At 38.4% G+C, this 22,415-nt stretch overlaps 1 protein-coding gene across 1 annotated transcript in view; it reads right to left on the bottom strand.

The window, feature by feature from the left end:
• LOC114316937 (receptor-like protein EIX1) overlaps nucleotides 1–22,415 on the bottom strand; it is a 229,248-nt gene that overhangs the window by 203,681 nt on the left and 3,152 nt on the right. The gene's annotated exons all lie outside the window — the stretch shown is intronic.

Raw genomic sequence — 22,415 nt, 5'->3', positions numbered from 1 at the left:
ACCAATGTGACAGAAGTCCGAAGTTTTCTAGGACTTGCAGGTTACTACCGGAGGTTTGTGAAAGACTTTTCCAAGCTTGCCATGACATTGACTCGATTAACTCAGAAAAATGTGCCATTTGACTGGAATGAACAAAGAGAGGCAGCTTTTCAAGAGTTGAAAACCAAGTTAGTGACTGCACCAATCTTAACCTTGCCTAATGGTACTGATGGGTTTCAAGTCTATAGTGATGCTTCTCACAAAGGCTTGGGGTGTGTACTAAAGCAAAACGGAAGAGTGATTGCCTATGCTTCTAGACAACTTCGACCTCATGAAAAGAATTACCCAACACATGATCTTGAATTAGCGGTTGTGGTGTTTGCTTTGAAAATATTGCGTCACTATTTGTATGGGGTAACTTGCGAGGTGTATACAGACCATAAAAGTTTGAAATATTTCTTCACCCAAAATGAATTGAACATGAGATAGAGATGATGGTTAGAACTAATCAAGGATTATGATTTGCAAATCTTGTATCATCCAGGAAAGGCTAATACCGTAGCAGATGCCTTGAGCCGAAAATCCAGTTCAAATTTGTCATGTTTGCTATCCAACCGAAAAGAATTGTTGACTGACCTAGAACAAGATGGGCTATTAACCGCTATCGCCGCTCAACCTACAATTCTTGACGAGATCAAACAGAAACAGTGCGAGGATGAATACTTGAAAAAGATCACGGAGGAATTGAATTCAAAGCCGAGGCCAGGATTTGTGTTTGAGAATGATGTGCTAAAATTTCATACCCATCTTTGTGTGCTCGATTGTTATGATTTGAGGAAACGTATTATCACCAAAGCTCACAGTAGTAAATTTTCTATGCATCTGGGGAACACGAAGATGTATCATAATTTGAAAAAGAATTTTTGGTGGCCTGGAATGAAAAAGAGCATTGCCGATTTTGTGGCTAGATGTCTACATTGCCAACAGGTTAAAGCTGAACACCAACGACCCGCTGGTTTGCTACAACCACTCCCAATACCAGAATGGAAATGAGAGCACATTACCATGGACTGCATTGTAGGATTGTCTCGTTCTTCTCGAGGTATGGACTCTATCTGGGTTATGGTTGACCGTTTAACTAAGTCTGTCCATTTTCTGCCTGTCAAAACTATTTATAACACTGATAAATTGGCCAATATCTATATGACTAAAATTGTGAGATTGCATGGAGTGCCAGTATCTATTGTGTCTGACAGGGACTCAAAGTTTGTATCGAGATGTTGGCAGAGTTTGCGACAAGATTTGGAGACTGAATTGAGACTGAGCAGTGCCTATCACCCACAGACAGATGGCCAAACTGAATGAACGAACCAAACTTTGGAGGATATGCTCAGAATGTGTGTGTGTTAGACTTCCAAAGGAATTGGGAGACCTACTTGCCTTTAGCTGAATTTGTGTATAACAATAGTTACCATTCAAGCATTGGAATGGCTCCTTACGAAGCTTTGTATGGAAGAAAATGTTGTTCTCCAATATGTTGGGCTGAAATAGGTGATAGACCTTTGTTGGGACCGGAACTTTTACAAGAAACAACCGAGAAAGTGAAACTGATACAGCAGCATTTGAAAACTGCACAGAGTCAGCAGAAGAGCTACGCCGATGTTTGAAGAAGAGAGAGGGAATATGAAGTTGGGGACCACGTGTTCATAAAGGTGACCCTGATGAAGGGTCAAACTCGGTTTGGTGCTAAGGCTGGCACCAATATATGTTGGACTTTATGAAGTCCACGAAAAGATCAATCTGGTATCGTATCGGGTAGCCTTACCTCCAGTAATAGAACACATGCATAACGTCTTTCATGTATCGATGCTACAAGAATATTTGAGGGATCCACTCCACGTCATTGAACCGACACATGTGCCTTGGAAAGATGACTACACTTATGAGGAAAGACCTATCCAGATTGTGAATCGCCAGATCAAAAAGTTGAGAAATAAAGAAATACCATTGGTAAAAGTTGATTGGCAAAACCACGGAGGATCCTATGCAACTTGGGAAACCGAGGAAGACATGATGAAGAGATATTCGGAATTGTTCCCATTAGACCCAATGTTGTTTCCGAATGAATGTAATTCGAGTTTGGAGGACCAAACTTTTTTAAGGGGGGAAAACTGTAATGACCCCAACCTCCGATTAATGCTAAACCATGATTATTTATGCCTAACAATAATTTAGAAGAAATTCGGAATTAAATTGCATATGTATTGCATTATCTTTGTGTTTTTATCTGTTTGCCATAAAATGATCTGTTCATGTTTTGATTTTGAACTGCGAATTGAAGGCCTTATCGGCGGCCGAATCCGGAACTGATTAGTGTTTTGTGTTAATTGGAATTAATGTGATTTTATGGTAAATTTAGTTGAAATTTAATTTGATATGATTAAATTAGATTATATAATGCTAAATTACATTATTTGGCTTATTTACCAAAATGCCACTTAGTGGACCACTCTGTTAAACTTTGTCTAGAGCTTGATTTCATGTCATTTTTTTCATCTTTGAGAGACCAAAACCGTAGGAGAGAGTATGAGAGGAGAAGCTTGGTTTCATCTAGAGAATTGCTTGGAAATTGGAAGAACTGAAGAGTAGATTGCACATTTGAGATTCCATTCTTGAAATTGAGGTCTTGAGGTAGGAGACTCACCCTTTTAATTGAGAGTTTGAGTTGTTGTTGCATGATTCATGGTAAGGATAGTGATTTAAGGCATGAATTAGCTTAATATGTTGAATTGAGGATTAATTCATGCATGCATGCATAAATTTCCATGTTTTGAGTTTGAATTCTAAGATTTCTTCCATGCATGTGTTAATTTCACTAACATTATGGTCTTTCATCTTGTTGTCCATCAAATTATCAAGTTTGATCATGTTTTGGACGGTTTGGATTCAATGAGATTCTTGCATGTTGTATTAATGGCATGTTCTTAGAGTTCATGTTGATTTTACACAAATTGGGTTGCTCTTGGGCCATGATTTCTTGAAATGATTTTTAATACATATTGGTTTATGAGTTATTATATGTTTCCTCAAATATTGGCCTAGAAAAATGAGTTTTGAAGGCTTAATGGTTGAGTTTCATGCTTGGAGGTCAATCTGAATTTTCCAGAAATTTGACCCATGCTCGAGCGGGTACTTTCACGCTCAAGCGTGAATCCTGAGTACATGCACTTCCGCTCTAGCGTTGATAGTTACACTCGAGCGTGAAATGCGTATATCTAGAAGTTTTTGCGTTTTGCAGTCCGCTCGAGTGGGGGAAACCCCGCTCGAGCGAGACTCTGAGTCTCACGCTCGAGCGGGGGTTAAGCGCCCGTCGAGCGTGAAAATTGTGCATCAAGTACTTTTGTCGATTTTACAGTCCGCTCGAGCGAGGAAGTTCACGCTCGAGCGGAGCTTCATATCTGCATGTCCGCTCGAGCGGGGTAATCCACGCTAGAGCGTGGACCTTATCTTCAGCAAAATTTTCGAAATGGTTTTCAAGGCATTTTTGCATCCTCATTCCATCCTAGGCATTCCTAGGCCATGTTTAAGGCCCTTTATTGAGGATTAAAGGTTAGAAACACACTAAGAGCCAACGACGTAAGTTTTGTACAATTAGAACGTGTGTTTCAAGTGTGTATTTGTTATGTGTTATGTAGGTCACGTTTCGCGTGTCGTGTGATCAATCTGCTCCGTCTGTCTGTTTTAAGGCCAACTGTGAGTAATAATTTAGTAAAGTTACGTTCAAACTGTATCTACTTTCTGTGTGATAAAACAAGATCCGTTTTCCGAAATGATATGTTCTGTACAATGAATGATTGTTCAATTTCTAATATGTATTCGTGACATCCTTAGCATCATGTGATATCTGTTAGCTGTTACCTCGTGTCGGAGGTTCCTTTATGGAACTTATTTCTGTCTGCCCTCTGTTACCCGTATCGGAGGCCCTGTCACGGGGGCTCAGCTTCTGTTCTGTTCTGTTACCCGGATCCGGAGGTTCGTTTATGGAACTGTTTATTCGTAACCTCACGTGTATACGTTCTGTTCTGTTCTGTTAATGCTAATGAATATATCACGTAAACTTAATCATGACTTATGATTTCTTTCTTTATATTATCTGGACAAATGATGAATTTGATAAAATCTGAATTATGATTTCTGAATCTATACGAACTCATTCATTGACACCCTTTACTCTATTATTATTCACTGGGCTTCGCTCACCGTTTATATTATGTATGCAGGTGAGCCGGCATGTGACCAGGGCCAGAGTTGACGCCTTCTGTTTTGTTTTTGTCAGCCAACTGTTGTGCCTCCTGAGGAGGTTCCGAACGAAGCCTAAAGCCATGATTGTTTTTGTATTCATGCTAATCTTTGTGTACGCTCTATGAAGTCGGGTCTTGGGAAGTACATTATGTAAATACTATGTATCTGGACTGGCATGTTTATGTATATATAAATAAGTTTTGAAATGTTCTGTCCCATGTATGTTATTATAGCTCATTAGACCTTGTCTATTTTGTATTATTGCTTCTGCAGCCTCTTATTATTTGCTAATCTGTTTAGAGGCCTTTGGTAATCCACAGATTACTGGCTGGTTACGGTGCTAAACCTACAAGGGCGGGTTTGGGTCGTGACAGAGTGGTATCAAAGCACGTGTTCTACCGCACACACAGGTCTGTATGAGCTTAGGATGTCCTAGTAAGAGTTAGGGGCATTCCATCTGCATGTGTGAGTGTGTGGTAATGCAACTGAATAAGAAAACTGAATGTACATTTGAATCAAATGAATTGAAGGAAATGAAAAAGATTATGCCTGCGTTTATTATCATTTGATGTCTGTATAGTAAGATGGAGAATGTAAGGGGAAGTGGAAAAAGTGAATCTTCAGAGGCTCGCATGGGTCGAATGTTACAAATGTTAGCAGCATTGACTGAAACCTTGAGACAACAACAGAGACAACAACCTTTGCCCCCTTCGCCTCCAGCGGCACAAGCCGAGGTAGATAATAACGACATCATCAATCTGACACAAAAATTCATGAAAATGAAACCGCCAACGTTCTATGGTGGAATTGAACCTTTGAAAGCTGAGACGTGGTTGTTTGAGATAGAAAAATTGTATTAATTATTTTCTTGTTCTGAAACTCAGAAAGTCCTCCTAGCCACCTACACTCTGAAAGATGAAACCCGCAGGTGGTGGTTACTGATCCGAAGTGGCAATGGAAATATGACATGGGCACAGCTTAATGCTATTTTCTACGACAAGTATTTTCCCCAATGTTTCAGGGATCGAAAAGTGTCTGAATTTCAAGAACTCAAACAGGAAAGAATGTCTGTGGCGGAATATGAAGCTAAATTCACCGAACTGGCACGGTTTGCTCCACATATGGTGGACACTGATTATAAGAAAGCACGGAAGTTTGAAGGTCGACTAGATTTAGAGGTGTTTGATCGGGTAGGCATCCTGAAATTGCCTACTTATGTGAAAGTTCTAGACAGAGCCTTAATGGCAGAGGCCGCCCTAGCCGCCATGAAACAAGGTAAAGCCCCAGCAACTACAACAACTAAGTGGAGAGGAAAAAGATCCGGGTTTGGTTTTAAAAAAGGCCGGTCCTTTGTTAGTAAGAAGCAAAACACAGGGACTTCGAACAGCTCGAGTCAGAGTAGTGGGTCTATTCCGATCTGTTCTGATTGTGGTAAGAGGCACAGGGGTGTGTGCTACCGGGTGTCCGGTGCTTGTTTCCGATGTGGCCAGCTAGGTCATGTAGTGAAAGATTGCCCGCTCAGGTTTGAGACTACTAGCCGTCCTGCAGCAAGTTCAACGGGATCCGCTTCTGTGGCCAAAACTAATGCCAAAGCCAATACTGGAAAAAAACCTCTGAGACAATGCCGACTGTTTGCCTTAGTGCCCAGTGACGTACCGAACACCTATACTGTGGTGTCAGGTACACTCCCTATATGTTCTCAAAATGCATGTGTATTGATAGATTTTGGTTCTACACATTCCTTTGTGTCACATGCTTTTTCTCGAAAATTGACTAGATCATTAGAACTTATGTCCTATGTGTTATCTGTGTCTATGCCGTCTGGGGATTCTATGATGTGTGCTCATGTTTATCCAGCATGTGATGTTATGATTGGCGATATGATGTTATATGTAGACTTATTACCCTTGGATATTAATCATTTTGATTGTATTTTGGGGATGGACTGGTTGACTAAATACTGTGCTACCATTGACTGTGCAAATAAAACTTTTATGTTTAGACCACCGGGTATGCCTGAATTTACTTTTATTGGGAATGGGGTAATTCCTCCCCCGTATTTGATTTCGGCTATGAAAGCTGTAAAACTCCTTAGAAAGGGATGTAGGGGTTATCTATGTTGTATACTGACTGCACCATCTGACAGTACTATTGTAGAAACAATCCTTGTTGCTTGTGAATTTCCCGATGTGTTTCCGACTAACTTACCTAGGGACTTAGTCAATAGAGAGATTGAATTCACTGTTGAGGTGTTTCTGGGGACGCAACTTATTTCCAAGACTTCCTATAGAATGTCTACCTCTGAATTGAAAGAATTGAAAACCCAACTTCAGGAACTGTTAAATAAGAAATTTATCCGTCCGAGTACTTCACCTTGGGGTGCTCTAGTTTTGTTTGTCAAAAAGAATGATGGATCTTTAAGAATGTGTATAGACTACCGATAACTGAACAAAGTGACTATCAAGAATAAATTCCCTCTGCCTCGAATAGATGACTTGTTTGACCAACTTCAGAGTGCCCAAGTGTATTCCAAAATTGACCTCAGGTCCGGGTATCATCAATTAAAGGTTAGAGCTGAGGACATAGAGAAAACTGCATTCCGAACTAGCTATGGACATTATGAATTTTTAGTAATGCCGTTTGGGATGACCAATGCACCTGCAGCTTTCATGGATCTTATGAATAGGGTATTTAAATCATATCTGGATGACTTCATTGTTGTATTTATTGATGACATTTTGATTTACTCTAAAGACAGGGAAGAATATCAGAACCATCTAAGAACCACCTTGTAGATTTTGAGAGAAAAGAAATTGTACGCTAAATTGTCCAAGTGTGACTTCTGGCATTTTGGGACATGTAATCAACAAGGATGGAGTTTCTGTTGACCCTCAGAAAATTGAAGCTGTCGTGGATTGGCCTAGACTGACAAATGTGACAGAAGTCCGAAGTTTTCTAGGACTTGCAGGTTACTACCGGAGGTTTGTGAAAGACTTTTCCAAGCTTGCCATGCCATTGACTCAGTTAACTCAGAAAAATGGGCCATTTGACTGGAATGAACAAAGAGAGGCAGCTTTTCAAGTGTTGAAAACCAGGTTAGTGACTGCACCAATCTTAACCTTGCCTAGTGGTACTGATGGGTTTCAAGTCTATAGTGATGCTTCTCACAAAGGCTTGGGGTGTGTACTAATGCAAAACGGAAGGGTGATTGCCTATGCTTCTAGACAACTTCGACCTCATGAAAAGAATTACCCAACACATGATCTTGAATTAGCGGTTGTGGTGTTTGCTTTGAAAATATGGCGTCACTATTTGTATGGGGTAACTTGCGAGGTGTATACAGACCATAAAAGTTTGAAATATTTCTTCTCCCCAAAGGAATTGAACATGAGACAGAGACGATGGTTAGAACTAATCAAGGATTATGATTTGCAAATCTTGTATCATCCAGGAAAGGCTAATACCGTAGCAGATGCCTTGAGCCGAAAATCCAGTGCAAATTTGTCCTGTTTGCTATCTAATCGAAAAGAATTATTGACTGACCTAGAACAAGATGGGCTATTAACCGCTATCGCCGCTCAACCTACAATTCTTGACGAGATCAAACAGAAACAGTGCGAGGATGAATACTTGAAAAAGATCACAGAGGAATTTAATTCAAAGCCGAGGCCAGGATTTGTGTTTGAGAATGATGTGTTGAAATTTCAGAACCGTCTTTGTGTGCCCGATTGTTATGATTTGAGGAAACGTGTTATGACCGAAGCTCACAGTAGTAAATTTTCTATGCATCTGGGGAACACGAAGATGTATCATAATTTGAAACAGAATTTTTAGTGGCCTGGAATGAAAAACAGCATTGTCGATTTCGTGGCTAGATGTCTACATTGCCAACAGGTTAATACTGAACACCAACGACCCGCTGGTTTGCTACAACCACTCCCAATACGCGAATGGAAATGGGAGCACATTACCATGGACTTCATTGTGGGATTGCCTCGTTCTTCTCGAGGTATGTACTCTATCTGGGTTATAGTTAACCGTTTAACTAAGTCTGTCCATTTTCTGCCTGTCAAAACTATTTATAACGCTGATAAATTGGCCAATATCTATATGACTGAAATTGTGAGATTGCATAGAGTGCCAGTATCTATTGTGTCTGACAGGGACTCAAAGTTTGTATCGAGATTTTGGAAGAGTTCGCAACAAGCTTTGGGGACTGAATTGAGACTGAGCAGTGCCTATCACCCACAGACAGATGGCCAAACTGAACGAACGAACCAAACTTTGGAGGATATGCTCAGAATGTATGTGTTAGACTTCCAAAGGAATTGGGTGACCTACTTGCCTTTAGCTAAATTTGTGTACAACAACAGTTACCATTCAATCATTGGAATGGCTCCTTACGAAGCTTTGTATGGAAGAAAATGTTGTTCTCCGATATGTTGGGCTGAAATAGGTGATAGACCTTTGTTGGGACCGGAACTTTTGCAAGAAACGACCGAGAAAGTGAAACTAATACAGCAGCGTTTGAAAACTGCACAGAGTCGGCAGAAGAGCTATGCCGATGTTCGAAGAAGAAAGAGGGAATATGAAGTTGGGGACCACGTGTTCATAAAGGTGACCCTGATGAAGGGTCAAACTCGGTTTGGTGCTAAGGGAAAATTGGCGCCAATATATGTTGGACCTTATGAAGTCCTCGAAAAGATCAATCTGGTATCGTATCGGATAGCTTTACCTCCAGTAATAGAACACATGCATAACGTCTTTCACGTATCGATGCTACGAGAATATTTGAGGGATCCACTCCACGTCATTGAACCGACACATGTGCCTTTGAAAGATGACTACACTTATGAGGAAAGACTTATCCAGATTGTGAATCGCCAGATCAAAAAGTTGAGAAATAAAGAAATACCATTGGTAAAAGTTGATTGGCAAAAGCACGGAGGAACCTATGCAACTTGGGAAACCGAGGAAGACATGATGAAGAGATATTCGGAATTGTTCCCATTAGACCCAATGTTGTTTCCGAATGAAGGTAATTCGAGTTTGGAGAACCAAACTCTTTTAAGGGGGTAAAACTGTAATGACCCCGACCTCCGATTAATGCTAAACCATGATTATTTATGCCTAACAATAATTTAGAAGGAATCCGGAATTAAATTGCATATGTATTGCATTATCTTTGTGTTTTTATCTGTTTGTCATAAAATGATTTGTTCATGTTTTGACTTTGAACTGCGAATTAGAGGCCTTATCGGCGGTCGAATCCGGAACTGATTAGTGTTTTGTGTTAATTGGAATTAATGTGATTTTACGGTAAATTTAGTTGAAATTTAATTTGATATGATTAAATTAGATTATATAATGCTAAATTACATTATTTGGCTTATTTACCAAAATGCCACTTAGTGGACCACTTTGTTAAACTTTGTCTAGATCTTGATTTCATGTCATTTTGTTCATCTTGGAGAGACCAAAACCGTAGGAGAGAGTGTGAGAGGAGAAGCTTGGTTTCATCTAGAGAATTGCTTGGAAATTTGAAGAATTGAAGAGTAGATTGCACATTTGAGCTTCCATTCGTGAAATTGAGGTCTTGAGGTAGGAGACTCACCCTTTTAATTGAGAGTTTGAGTTGTTGTTGCATGATTCATGGTAAGGATAGTGATTTAAGGCATGAATTAGCTTAATATGTTGAATTGAGGATTAATTCATGCATGCATGCATAAATTTCTATGTTTTGAGTTTGAATTCTAAGATTTCTTCCATGCATGTGTTAATTTCACTCACATTATGGTCTTTCATCTTGTTGTCCATCAAATTATCAAGTTTGATCATGTTTTGGAGGGTTTGGATTCAATGAGATTCTTGTATATTGTATTAATGGCATGTTCTTAGAGTTCATGTTGATTTGCACAAATTGGGTTGCTCTTGGGCCATGATTTCTGGAAATGATTTTTAATACATGTTGTTTTATGAGTTATTATATGTTTCCTCAAATATTGGCCCAGAAAAATGAGTTTTGAAGGCTTAATGGTTGAGTTTCATGCTTGGAGGTCAATCTGGATTTTTCAAAAATTTGACCCACGCTCAAGTGGGTACTTTCACGCTCGAGCGTGAATCCTGAGTACATGCACTTCCGCTCGAGCGTTGATAGTTACGCTCAAGCGTGAAATGCGTATACCCAGAAGTTTGTGTGTTTAGCAGTCCGCTCGAGCGGGGGAAACCACGCTCAAGCGAGACTCTGAGTCTCACGCTCGAGCGGGGGTCGAGTGCCCATCGAGCGTGAAAATCGTGCATCAAGTACTTTTGTCGATTTTACAATCCGCTCGAGCGAGGAAGTTCACGCTCGAGCAGAGCTTCATATCTGCATGTCCGCTCGAGCGGGGTAATCTACGCTCGAGCGTGGACCTTATCTTCAGCAAAATTTTCGAAATGGTTTTCAAGGCATTTTTGCATCCTCATTCCATCCTAGGCATTCCTAGGACATGTTTAAGGCCCTTTATTGAGGATTAAAGGTTAGAAACACACTAAGAGCTAACGACATAAGTTTTGTACAATTAGAACGTGTGTTTCAAGTGTGTATCTGTTATGTGTTATGTAGGTCACGTTTCGCGTGTCGTGTGATCAATCTGCTCCGTCTGTCTGTTTCAAGGCCAACTGTGAGTAATAATTTAGTAAAGTTATGTTCAAACTGTATCTACTTTCTGTGTGATAAAACAAGATCCCATTTTTCGAAATGATATGTTCTGTACAATGAATGATTGTTCAATTTCTAATATGTATTCGTGACATCCTTAGCATCATATGATATCTGTTAGCTGTTACCCAGTGTCGGAGGTTCCTTTATGGAACTTATTTCTGTCTACACTCTGTTACCCGTACCAGAGGCCCTGTTACGGGGGCTGAGCTTCTGTTCTGTTGTGTTACCCGGATCCGGAGGTTCCTTTATGGAACTAGTTATTCGTAACCCCACGTGTATACGTTCTGTTCTGTTCTGTTAATGCTAATGGATGTATCACGTAAACTTAATCATGACTTATGATTTCTATTTGTATATGATCTGGACAAATGATGAATTTGATACAAATCTGAATTATGATTTTTGAATCTGTTCGAACTCATTCATTGAAACCCTTTACTCTATTATTATTCACTGGGCTTCGCTCACTGTTTATATTATGTATGTAGGTGAGCCGGCATGTAACCAGGGCCAGAGTTGACGGCCTTCTGTTTTGTTTTTGTTGGCCAACTGTTGTGCCTCCTGAGGAGGTTCTGAACGAAGCCTAAAGCCATGGCTGTTTTTGTATTCATGCTAGTCTTTGTGTACGCTCTGTAAAGTCAAGTCTTGGGAAGTACATTCTGTAAATACTGTGTATCTGGACTGGCATGTTTATGTATATATAAATAAGTTTTGAAATGTTATGTCCCATGTACATTATCATAGCTCATTAGACCTTGTCTATTTTGTATTATTGCTTCCGCAGCCCCTTATTATTTGCTAATCTGTTCAGAGGCCTTTGGTAATCCACGGATTACTGGCCGGTTACAGTGCTAAACCTACAGGGGCGGGTTTGGGTCTTGACAGTATTAGAGCCAACCGGATTTGAATACCTGGAGCTCGTGGGAAGTGGTTTGTACCACAATGGGTTGGCTTCGCTTGGTGAGGAAATTTGCATATAGAATTAGGAAGTGTAGGACATTATGTGTTGCATTATGTGAGCATGGGTTGAGCTTCATGGATAGTGCTTGTAGCCTTCTAACTTGCTTTGAGATCTCATTGGAAAACGCATCTGATCAACATGGTTTCTAATGGGAGTTCCTTGGAAGTTCCGGGACAAGTGGTCGTCCTTGTAGACTTGACTCGATTGTGTGGTTTGTTGCTTGAAATTGTTTATATATTATGTGATTATGTGTTAAGTTGATTTCATGTTTTGGTAGGGAGTCTAAGTGTGCCGAGGAAGAGTTAGAATTTTGTTAACTTATGCTTAATATTGCCATTGATAGGATGTCGGGGCGAGCCAGTAAAGGTCGTGTTAGGACTAGGGGTACTGGTGGGGCCACAACAATTCCAAAAGTTGCCACACCTGCAACATCAACTGTGGGTGAAGAGATTGCACGCGAGATAGTAAGAGCGGTAAGGAAGGCTTTAACTCGTAGTGAGGGAGACGAGTCTCGTGCCCTCAAGATCACTAAGGAGTTCTTTCGTCTTAACCCACTGGAATTCACAAGAGGAGCAGAACCGTTAGAGGCAGAGAGTTGGTTAGAGCAGGTCACTAAGACTTTCGATATGCTCAGAGTCACAGGTGAGGGGTTGAGAGTGTCATTAGCGAGTTTTCTACTGAAGGGAGAAGCGGGTTATTGGTGGAAGTATGTAAGTTCTACCATAGGCACCACCTGGGTTGCATTCACTGAGGCCTTTTGGGCCAAGTATTTTCCTCTTTCCGCTCGGGAAAGATTGAGGAAACAATTTGTCGAGTTGCACCAAGGTACGACTCCTTTAGCCCAATTTGAAGTGCAGTTCACCAGTTTGTCTAGATTTGGTCCAGAGTTGGTAGCAACTGAAGAGCGGCGTTGTATAGAATTTGAAGAGAAATTGCACGATGAGATCAAAGAGAAGGTAGTAGGGTGTATGCATAGAAATTATCACACATTAGTGGAAGCGACGGTTCATGTGGAAGCCACCAATCTTGAGGTGGAATAGGATGAAAGAGAGAGGGCCATAACAGCCAGTCCCATAGCTCGAGAGCATACGAGATTTAGTAAGAGGCAAAGGAAAGCTGAATCTCAATCAAAATCCTGTTACAGCCACAATCTAGTTCTGCCTCGTTGGGTTCATTGGTCGGGAGATCCAGCCAAACCTTGGTTTCCTCAAGTCGAACAGGAAATAGAGGACCACCTTTTTGCTCTAAGTGTAAGCAATCGAGTCATGTTAGACGCTGTTGTCCTTCGCGTGGGATGAGTTTGTCTTAGAAGTCCGAGTAGGGACAGGAAGAACTTTGTGTTTTGTGAAAATTTTGTGCTTGGTACTGTGATGTAATGTCTTTTGTATGTAAGGCCTTGTGCCCACGGATGTTATGAATGTATATATATGTGCGATCTCTGAACCTAATTGTGTGGTAATGTAATTAAATTTTGGAACTTGTTCATATTGGGAAATGTTATAAGGAATTTCACCCTTAATGTTATGTTGTGTTACTATTTCTATTACATGAATGAAGTATGCATTGACTTATGAACTTTGAATTGAATTATAGAAATGTTTGATTATAAATTGTTGTGAGCACACTTGTGCCAATGTATACATCAATTGGTGGTGTTGATATTGTAATAATAGGGAGACTACCAACTTATGGGAAGTCGCATGTACTATGTTACTTTTTGGATGCACCGTAACTGTTCTACTTATTGTCAATACAAATGTGTATGGAAATTATGTTGGGATGTCACCGGATGGGTGGCAGAGGTCATTTGGTGATGGTTGGAATTCACCGGGAAAATGTTGAGATCGATGTGGAAATCGAAAATCTGTTTTCCTTGTGTGCGGCCTGGGAAGGCACGGTTGAGCTAAACGTTAAGGACTTAATCTGAATATGATCATGAATGATTCTCACTATTCTACTTTTAAGTGTTAAATAGAATAAAGAATTGATAATGCCGCTATTTGAAACACAATTGAAAATTTTGGTGTTGGACCGTACAATGTGAATTGCCATTCGTTTTTGCTTGTGTTGACCTGGTGTTTGGTTTAATAGTAGTTTCCATTTCTTTGAAATTGAGTTTTGGCCATTCGATAGTCATTGTTCGCGTTGTTGTTGGTCGAGGAGTTGTTATGGACTTTGGGATTATAAATGGTTAGTGTTGCTCCTTGCCCGTTGAATTCTGATATGTGTGTTGATTGAAAAGTATTTGTGATCCTTTCCTTGTGATTCTTGTTGTTTGGGTATCTTTGGAACATTAAGGTATCAAAATAGAAATTGAGAATTTATCCTGAGTGTGGATCTAGTTTCAAAAATTAAAGGGTGTGTTTCAATCCATGTTTGAGTTGTCTTCTATTTGGTTTTCTTCATTTCGGGGACAAAATTTCCCCAAGGTGGGTAGATTATAACACCTTGTATTTTTGGGTTTAGAATTGAAGTGAGGTGTAATTGAAAGTTGTTAAGGTTTGGTGGATATGTATGGGTGCTTTCATGCATTGTTGTGAACTAGGGGTTGTTAAGAATTAGTGAGCATAAGGTTGTTGCTTTTTTTTATAGAACGGATGCAATTTCGGGGACGAAATTTCTTAAGGTGGGAAGATTGTAATGACTCAGATTTTAATTCACATTGGATTGATGTATAGTGGTGCCCGTCACCTTAAAACTTGTATGGTTATCGGACTCTTGATATTGATGTATTGGCAAGTGAACTTCAAATATTATAATTAAGGACCCTTAGGTGATGTTTGGAACCATGATTGAAGCCTTAACAAGGTCTTTAGATAAGATTAGATCAAAAGCCCCAAATTTGAGTTTGAGTTTTTGAACAGCTGTCACCCTTTTGCCCTTTTCTTTTTTCACACTTTGAATTTGGATGTGAGGCTAGAACCATTGGAAAGCTTATTTCCGGGGCTTCGATTTAGACACAAGAAAGACCTAGAACAGCGTCCGGATGAGAGAGTTATGCCCTTTTGAAGTTTTGAAATCTGTGCTGGAAGTAGGTTCGCACGAGCGGGAAAAACGGCACACGTGCAGGATTGCGCGAATTCAGCAGTCTAAAAACGTGATTTTTAGCTCATTCTTTGCATTTTCCTTTTCCTTCTTCATCCCTCTCACCCTAGGTCTGAAAACCCTAGGTTTTTTACCTCAAATACCTTCAATTTCCCTAAGGATTGGCCAAGATCTCCTACCAAGAAAGTGAAGAGGCTTGAAGATCAACATTTTCTACTTATTGGAATTTCGGATTTGGGAAGGAATCTCACCAAAGCTTGCTCATTTTCTTGATTCTTGAGGTAGGGGTCCTAGTTCTTCTTCAATACTTCCATAAATAGATAGATTTGTGGTATTTTGATTATATACATGTAAAACCCACATTTTTGAGCATATAGTGTACATTATGATTTTTGGGGGTTTAGGGTTTGAAGTGTTGGGGGTTCAGGGTTTGAAGTGTTGGGGGTTCAATTGTTGGGTTAATATGGTGGATTATGAACCTTAGGTGTATAATCAAGAGGGAAATTGGAATTAAAAGTAGTGGTTTAAGAAGTTTGAATTTTTGTTGAAAATCTTAATTTTCCTTAAAACCCTAAGTTGATTCATTATGATAATTAATGATTTTGCCCAAATTGAAAGTAGATTCATGAAATTGGTAGGTTGAGTTATATATGTACAAGTTTAATTGGATTTTGGAGGTGTTTGAAAATTATGTTAAAAATCAGCGATTGAACTTTGTTAGGAACATTGTAAATCATGCTATAATGTGAAAGGGAGATTGGGGAAATGACTTACTAATGATATAGATGACATAAACTTAGTTATGGAATGTTGAAAGGGGATTCAAGAATTTATTTTGAATTATGTTAAAATGTAAATAGTGCTGTTGAATTAAATTGTGTTGGCTTATATTGAATAGTGTGAATTATGTTGAATAGTGTTGATTATGTTGAATTGTGTTGATTATGTTGAGTTGTGTTGAATAATATTGAACCGAATTGTATTAGACTCTGATGAATTGTGTTCAAATCATGTTGAATTGCGTTGAGTTGAGTTGTGTTGGGTGGTGTTGTGTTTGAATTGTGTTGGGTGGTGTTGTGTTGGTAACCGCGGGGGGAAAGTTGAAAGATGATACGGAATTTGTGATAAGATGATGAAGTGAAGATTTAAGAATTTTATTGTGTAATTAGAAAGTGATTTTATACCTCAAAACTAAAAGTCCAACTTTATATTTAACAATAGTTATGGGGTTTCATCTTGGAAAATGAGGATACTTCACTCAACATTAAAGTTATGAAATTAAGTCTATTTTGGGTTAAGATGAGTGTGAATAATGATAAATGGGAGGTTGTGAAATATGACGATGTTATATGAAGGTGTTGTATCAAAGAAAATTAAATGTTGGATATTTAATTTATAACCATGGGTAGTAATTGACAACCAATGTGTTTTAAAAATTGAATTTGAAGACTTGATGATAATACGGAAAAGTAAAGAAATAGTTTGAACCCAAGAACTGTGAATACTTTAAAGATGAATCTTTGCCTCTATGGAGGTGTTGTTATATTTTTGTGTAACAAAACAATGAATGATTTAATGGATAATGAAGAAGGTCGTGGAACATATTTGTACTTGTTATGTGAATGTAATTTTAATATATGGTGGATGTATATTGAATTAATGTGTTACAGAAACAATAGAAAATGTGTTGGCATTGTCCACTAATTGTAATGATGGATTGTGATGTTATCTTGGGGTCCGTTTCCTGCCGTATTTGAGCCTGCAAAGCATGGCGCTTGAGATAGGTTCCGGCTTCCTTCCGGAGTAGCGTCCGGTAAAGCGTGTGGTATGTTGAGGTTCCGCGTTCCTTCCGGCTTGTGACCGGTAAAGCGTGAGGTTCCGCATTCCTTTCGGCTTGTGACTGGTAAAGCGTGTGACTCATGGAGATGACTTGTGATTGGATCTGATATTTGATATGAAATCAATTGAAAGAATGGAAATTGAAGTGCTAATTGGATTACGGATTGGTAATGGTGAACTAAATGAATTAGTTGCGATAATAAAGGTAAATTATGAGTATTGTTCTGTAAAATAAATAAGAGACTGAATTGAAAGGGGTTTGTTAACCTTGTGTTACCTTGAAATGAAATTTGAGAGTGTAAATAACAATATGAATTGAGTATAAGAGAATTGTTAGTGAATAAAAAAGGAAACGTGAACTCGAAGTTATGGAGTTTTAAATAAATATAATGAGTAGAAAGGAAGAATGAAAAGGAAAGAGGAGTATTAAAAATGGAAATTAAATAAGTTTAATGGAAAATTAAATAAAAAATATCTTGGGAATTGGTTGATAACTTTTAAATGACGTTGTTTCTTAAATATGTTTGTTTCACAAGGATCTATGATTTTCTAAAGTTAAGGGATGATTTTAATGGCCGAAGGTTTTTCTTAAAAGTGTTCAAATAGTTTTTGAGATGAGGTACTCTACTTATGATATTTTGAAATTATAAGACATCACTCTACTATATAGTATCACCCTGCATGCATGTTCATTTCTATCTGTGTGTTAGTTATTGATTGAGAACTATGAGATTCCTACTAGGCATTAGTGCTCACCCCTTTGTTGTTTTACCTTTTTACAGGAAGAAAGTTTTGATTATTTGATTGAAGATTTATAGAGTTCTTGAGTTCCTATGTATAACTTCATAGTAGATGTAAAGGAAATGGATTTTGTAATTGCATTTATTTATTTGTAGCGCAGTAGGAGACTGGCATGTGTTGTTGTTATTGTTGTATTCTTTGAGAGAGAAAAAACATGTATCATTGTATTTCTATTACTCAAGGGTAATGGATGTTTTAAAAAAAAAAATGGACCTAAATTTACAGGCTTTGGTAATGTTTTCTAGTAATAAAAATTCGGGGCGTGACAATATTACACTAAACCATAATAGAAGGGGCCCCTTTTTTGGGTCTATTTTGAGGGGCCCTAGGCCATGGCCTTGTTGGCCCATGCCCAGGGCCGGCACTGGTAGAGAGTTAGAGCCAAATACGCCCTAAACTTAGTCGAAAAAGAGCTTTCTAGGGGGCGAAAATTTGTAACAGCCCCCAAACCGCTGTGTGGCTCTCACGGACAAGTTTTCCATGACAAATAGGCCTTGCGACAACTGACAGAATGTAATTCGAACCCGTAGGTTGGGAGTTAGAGCTAAATAAGCCCAAAACTTACTCAAAAAAGGGCGTTCCAGAGACGAAAATTCATAACAGCCGGTGAACCACTGTGTGGCTTACACAGACAGTTCCCCCACGACAAGTACGACTTGTGACAACTGGCGGAATGTAATTCGGACCCGTAGGTATAGAGATAGAGCCGAATACATCTCAAACTTACTCGAAAAAGAGCTTTCCAAGGGCAAAAATTCAAAACAGCCCCTGAACCACCGTGTGGCTCTCACGGACTGCTTTCCCATGACAATTACGACCTCTGACAACTGGCAGAATGTAATTAGGACCCGTAGGTTGGGAGTTAGAGGCGAATATGCTTTAAACCTACTTGAAAAACAGCGTTTCGGGAGCGAAAATTCAAAACAGCCCCCGAACCACTGTGTGGCTGTCACGGACTGCTTTCCCATGACAATTATGACCTGTGAGAACTGATCGAATGTAATTAGGACCCGTAGACTTGGAGTTTGAGCCGAAAATGCCTTACACATAATCGAAAAACTCGGAACACTTTGTTTAAAGAGGGACAATTTTATGGAAATAACATCTACATATTCTAATAATTGCCTTTATATATTTATAGAACGAACAAATTACATATTAGATTGTTTGGGCAGTTGGCTGGAATAAATATTGCGTGATACATACATACATATATATATATATATACTTTCTTTTATTTTCAAGAAAACATTTCTCGATTGTTTTACCTTAAATGCATGTTACAACATGTTCCTTATGGCTGACTGAATTGATATTTTGTAACCAATTCTAATGTTTTGTTTGTTTGTTTGTTTGTTTGGCTTTGTTGTGTGGACTTGTGGATAATCTATATTGGTGTATGGAGAAGAATTTTTACTTTTGTATAGAACTAATATAATACTTTTGATGTTCTCAGCTTTTGTGTACTTCACTATTACTATTACAGAAAACTTTTGGCAATCAACAGATAATGACTGCCATGGTACATAGATCACCTTCTGTTGTGGTACATATATGACCATTTGTCAACGTACATATATGACCTTTTGTCATGGTTTATAGAAAAACTTTTGTTGTGGTACATAGATCACCTTCTGTCGTGGTACATATATATGACCATTTGTCGGCGTACATATATGACTTTTTGTCATGGTCTATAGAAAAACTTTTGTTGTGGTACATATATCACCTTTTGTCATGGTACAGATTACGATGGTAATTAGTACCATGCCAAATGGTAATTTCGCTTGGTAGTAAATGTATTTTTTGTATACGGAGGGCTTTGATTTTTATATGATATATTTTGTATGGAATTGTTATTTTAGTTTGGACAATAGTTTTTTGTATGGACTTTGACATTTAAAGTTATTTATTTTTTGTATATGGATGCAGATTGTGGAATGATTGATATATAGTATGTATCATTTTGTTTATATACGTATTACAGGTTGTGGAAAAATTATAATTTTGCGATAAAACATAATATCATGTTTTTGGTGACTAAACAATTAGTAGCTAAAAAGAAATTGGGAAAATACTTTGGTCAGCTAAAAGTATTGTAGCAAAAAAAAAAAAAAAAAAATACACATTTGGCAACTAAAAGTTTTGTATCCAAAAAAAAAAAGTAAGACATTTAGCGACTAAAAGTTTTGTAGCAAAAAATAAAAATTAAAATAAGACATTTGGCAATTAAAAGTTTTGTAGCAAAAAAAAAAAAAATAGACATTTGGCGACTAAAAGTGTTGTAACCAAAAGAAAATCAAACATTTGTCAACTAAAATATTTCATAGTTAAAAATAAAAGGTAAAGAATAAAAACACTTTTGCCGACTAAAAATTTAGTAGCAAAAAATGCGGGACTTTAGGTGACCAATTTTTTAGTAACCAAAACAAGAACTCTTTGCCGACTAAAATTTTTGTAGCAAAAAATGTGAGACTTTAGGCGACTATTTTTTTAGTAGCCAAAACAAGAACTCTTTGCCGACAAAAATTTTAGTAACTAAAAATGTGAGATTTTAGGCGACAAAAAGTTTGGTTGCCGAATATGTACTAATTTAATTTAATGTCCAACCTTTTGGCGACTAAAAATTTAATCGGAAATTGAATGCATTTGACGACTAAAATAATTTTAGTCGCTAATGACCTTTACCGACAATTCTTCGACGACAACTTCTGCGACCAAATAATTTAGTCGCTGAAACCATTTGATAACTAAAAATTTAGTCACCAAAAGTGAAAGGTCTTGCAGTTAGTGACCAACGACAAAATAAATATAAGGCTACATAGTTCACTATTTTTTTTTTATCTTTTCTTTTTTAAACCATGTCTCTTGTAATAATGGAATTTACTGAATTACAATTACAATAAAGATCAAATATAGCATATATCATTATTGGAAAGAAACTCTCAAAACAACAAAGAAAAAACTCCAAACAAATATAAGAAAAACAAAAACAAGATCCACATGTATAAACTGAAAGAAAAATGGTATACAAATCTATTTTTTAAACCCACTTTTTAGACTTAGTGATGTATCCAAAAAATGATTTGTTAATAATTAGAGAATATTTAATTATCAACTAATTGTCTTTTTAACACATCATTAATTTAAAAGGTAAGTCTAACTTTTAAACGTGAATAGCAATACTTAAAATGAAAACTGCACAGCCACCACCCCACTTACACATACAACATAGAAAGATAGAGAAGAGGAGAAAGATACAAGGGTCTACATACCAAATACATACATGGTAACCATTTGGTTTTTATTTGAAAATCTAGTTATTCATCCGTGCCATCGAGCCATTCTCGCTGTTATCGCAACAAGTACCTTGTCTTTGGTCATTTCCAGAAACTGAAAATAAGCATGTCTCCAGCTCTTCTTCAACAACAAAACTCCAATAACTCCCCATAGCCCTGTGGCATAACCACTCATTACAACCAGGTAAAACCATACCTTTTCAGCTTCATCTCCTTTATGTTTTTCTACATGAGTTGGGATTAAACTTGTCGGAGATTGCGAATGTTCATCACCAGGGCATTTCTTTGGAAGCGGAGCTCCACAGAGTTCATCGTTGCCAATGTAAATAGAAGGATCAACAAGAGTTTGGAGTTGTTTTCCAGTTGGAATATGTCCGGAGAAGTTGTTGTATGACAGGTTCAAGTGGCTCAAAAAATTCAAAGCAGACATGCTCTCCGGAATTGTGCCTGAAAGTTGGTTGTTAGAGAAATCAAGAGATTCCAACGACTTTAAGCCACTGATATTCTTAGGGATGCTTCCTGTCAGATTGTTATGTGATAAATTAAGCCCAAGCAAACCAGAAAGAAGCATTAGTTCTTCAGGGATCATTCCAATCAAATTATTCTTTGAAAGGTCCATGTTTTTTTTTTTTTTTTTTGATCAGCAAAGAAAAATTTCATTAACAGCATGAAATTAAGGTACAGGAAGATGACATGCATCGAGAGAGATTCGGAAAGTACAAATTACCCCTACTACTGCTACTCGCATCCATACAACCAACCCCTTGGCCTCACTTTTTTTTTTTTTAAACAAGAGTTAAGAAGGACTTAACTAAAAAAATAAAATACATGAATCCCCGCAAAATTAACCCACGCAACCCAAAACCAAAACCCCACACTAAGTCAACAAACCACACACTACTATTAAATATTTTATACACCGCTGCTGCTGTACTCCCAATTATAGCCATCACCTATGCTGCCCAAAAAGTCACCCCTGCTGCTGTACTCCCCGAAACAAACCACACACTGCTCCATAGCCATCACCTATGCTGCCCAAAAAGTCACCCCTGCTGCTATACTCCCTATAACAAACCACACACTGCTCCAAACCACACACTCGCATCCATATTTTATACACAGCTATACTCCATAGCCATCACCTCTGCCACGTTAGTAGCATGCTCAACCACACCCTCGTTACAATTTCCCATACCTGCCACATCTCACAGCTACGGTCTACCTTGCTTCTCCCCCACACTCTCCACGCTCCATGGCAAGAAATTTGAACAACCTCTGTGCAGGCCGGTCCAACACCAACCTGCTGGTAGTTGTGCCTGAACGCATCCATATTTTTTAAACAACCATGGCGGAAGCTACCTTGGCCAAAGCCAACGCCGACCTCCTGCTGATCCATATTTTTTAAACAACCATGACACCTCCACTCCTATGGTCGGAACAACCCAACGCCGACCTCCTGCTGATCCTACTCCACCGCAGAAACACA

This window comes from Camellia sinensis, chromosome 8 (assembly GCF_055761805.1).
Source record: "Camellia sinensis isolate YWXY chromosome 8, ASM5576180v1, whole genome shotgun sequence".
NCBI lineage: Eukaryota > Viridiplantae > Streptophyta > Magnoliopsida > Ericales > Theaceae > Camellia > Camellia sinensis.
Note: the sequence above shows the minus strand (reverse complement) of the source record. Positions and strands in the feature narration are given on the sequence as shown.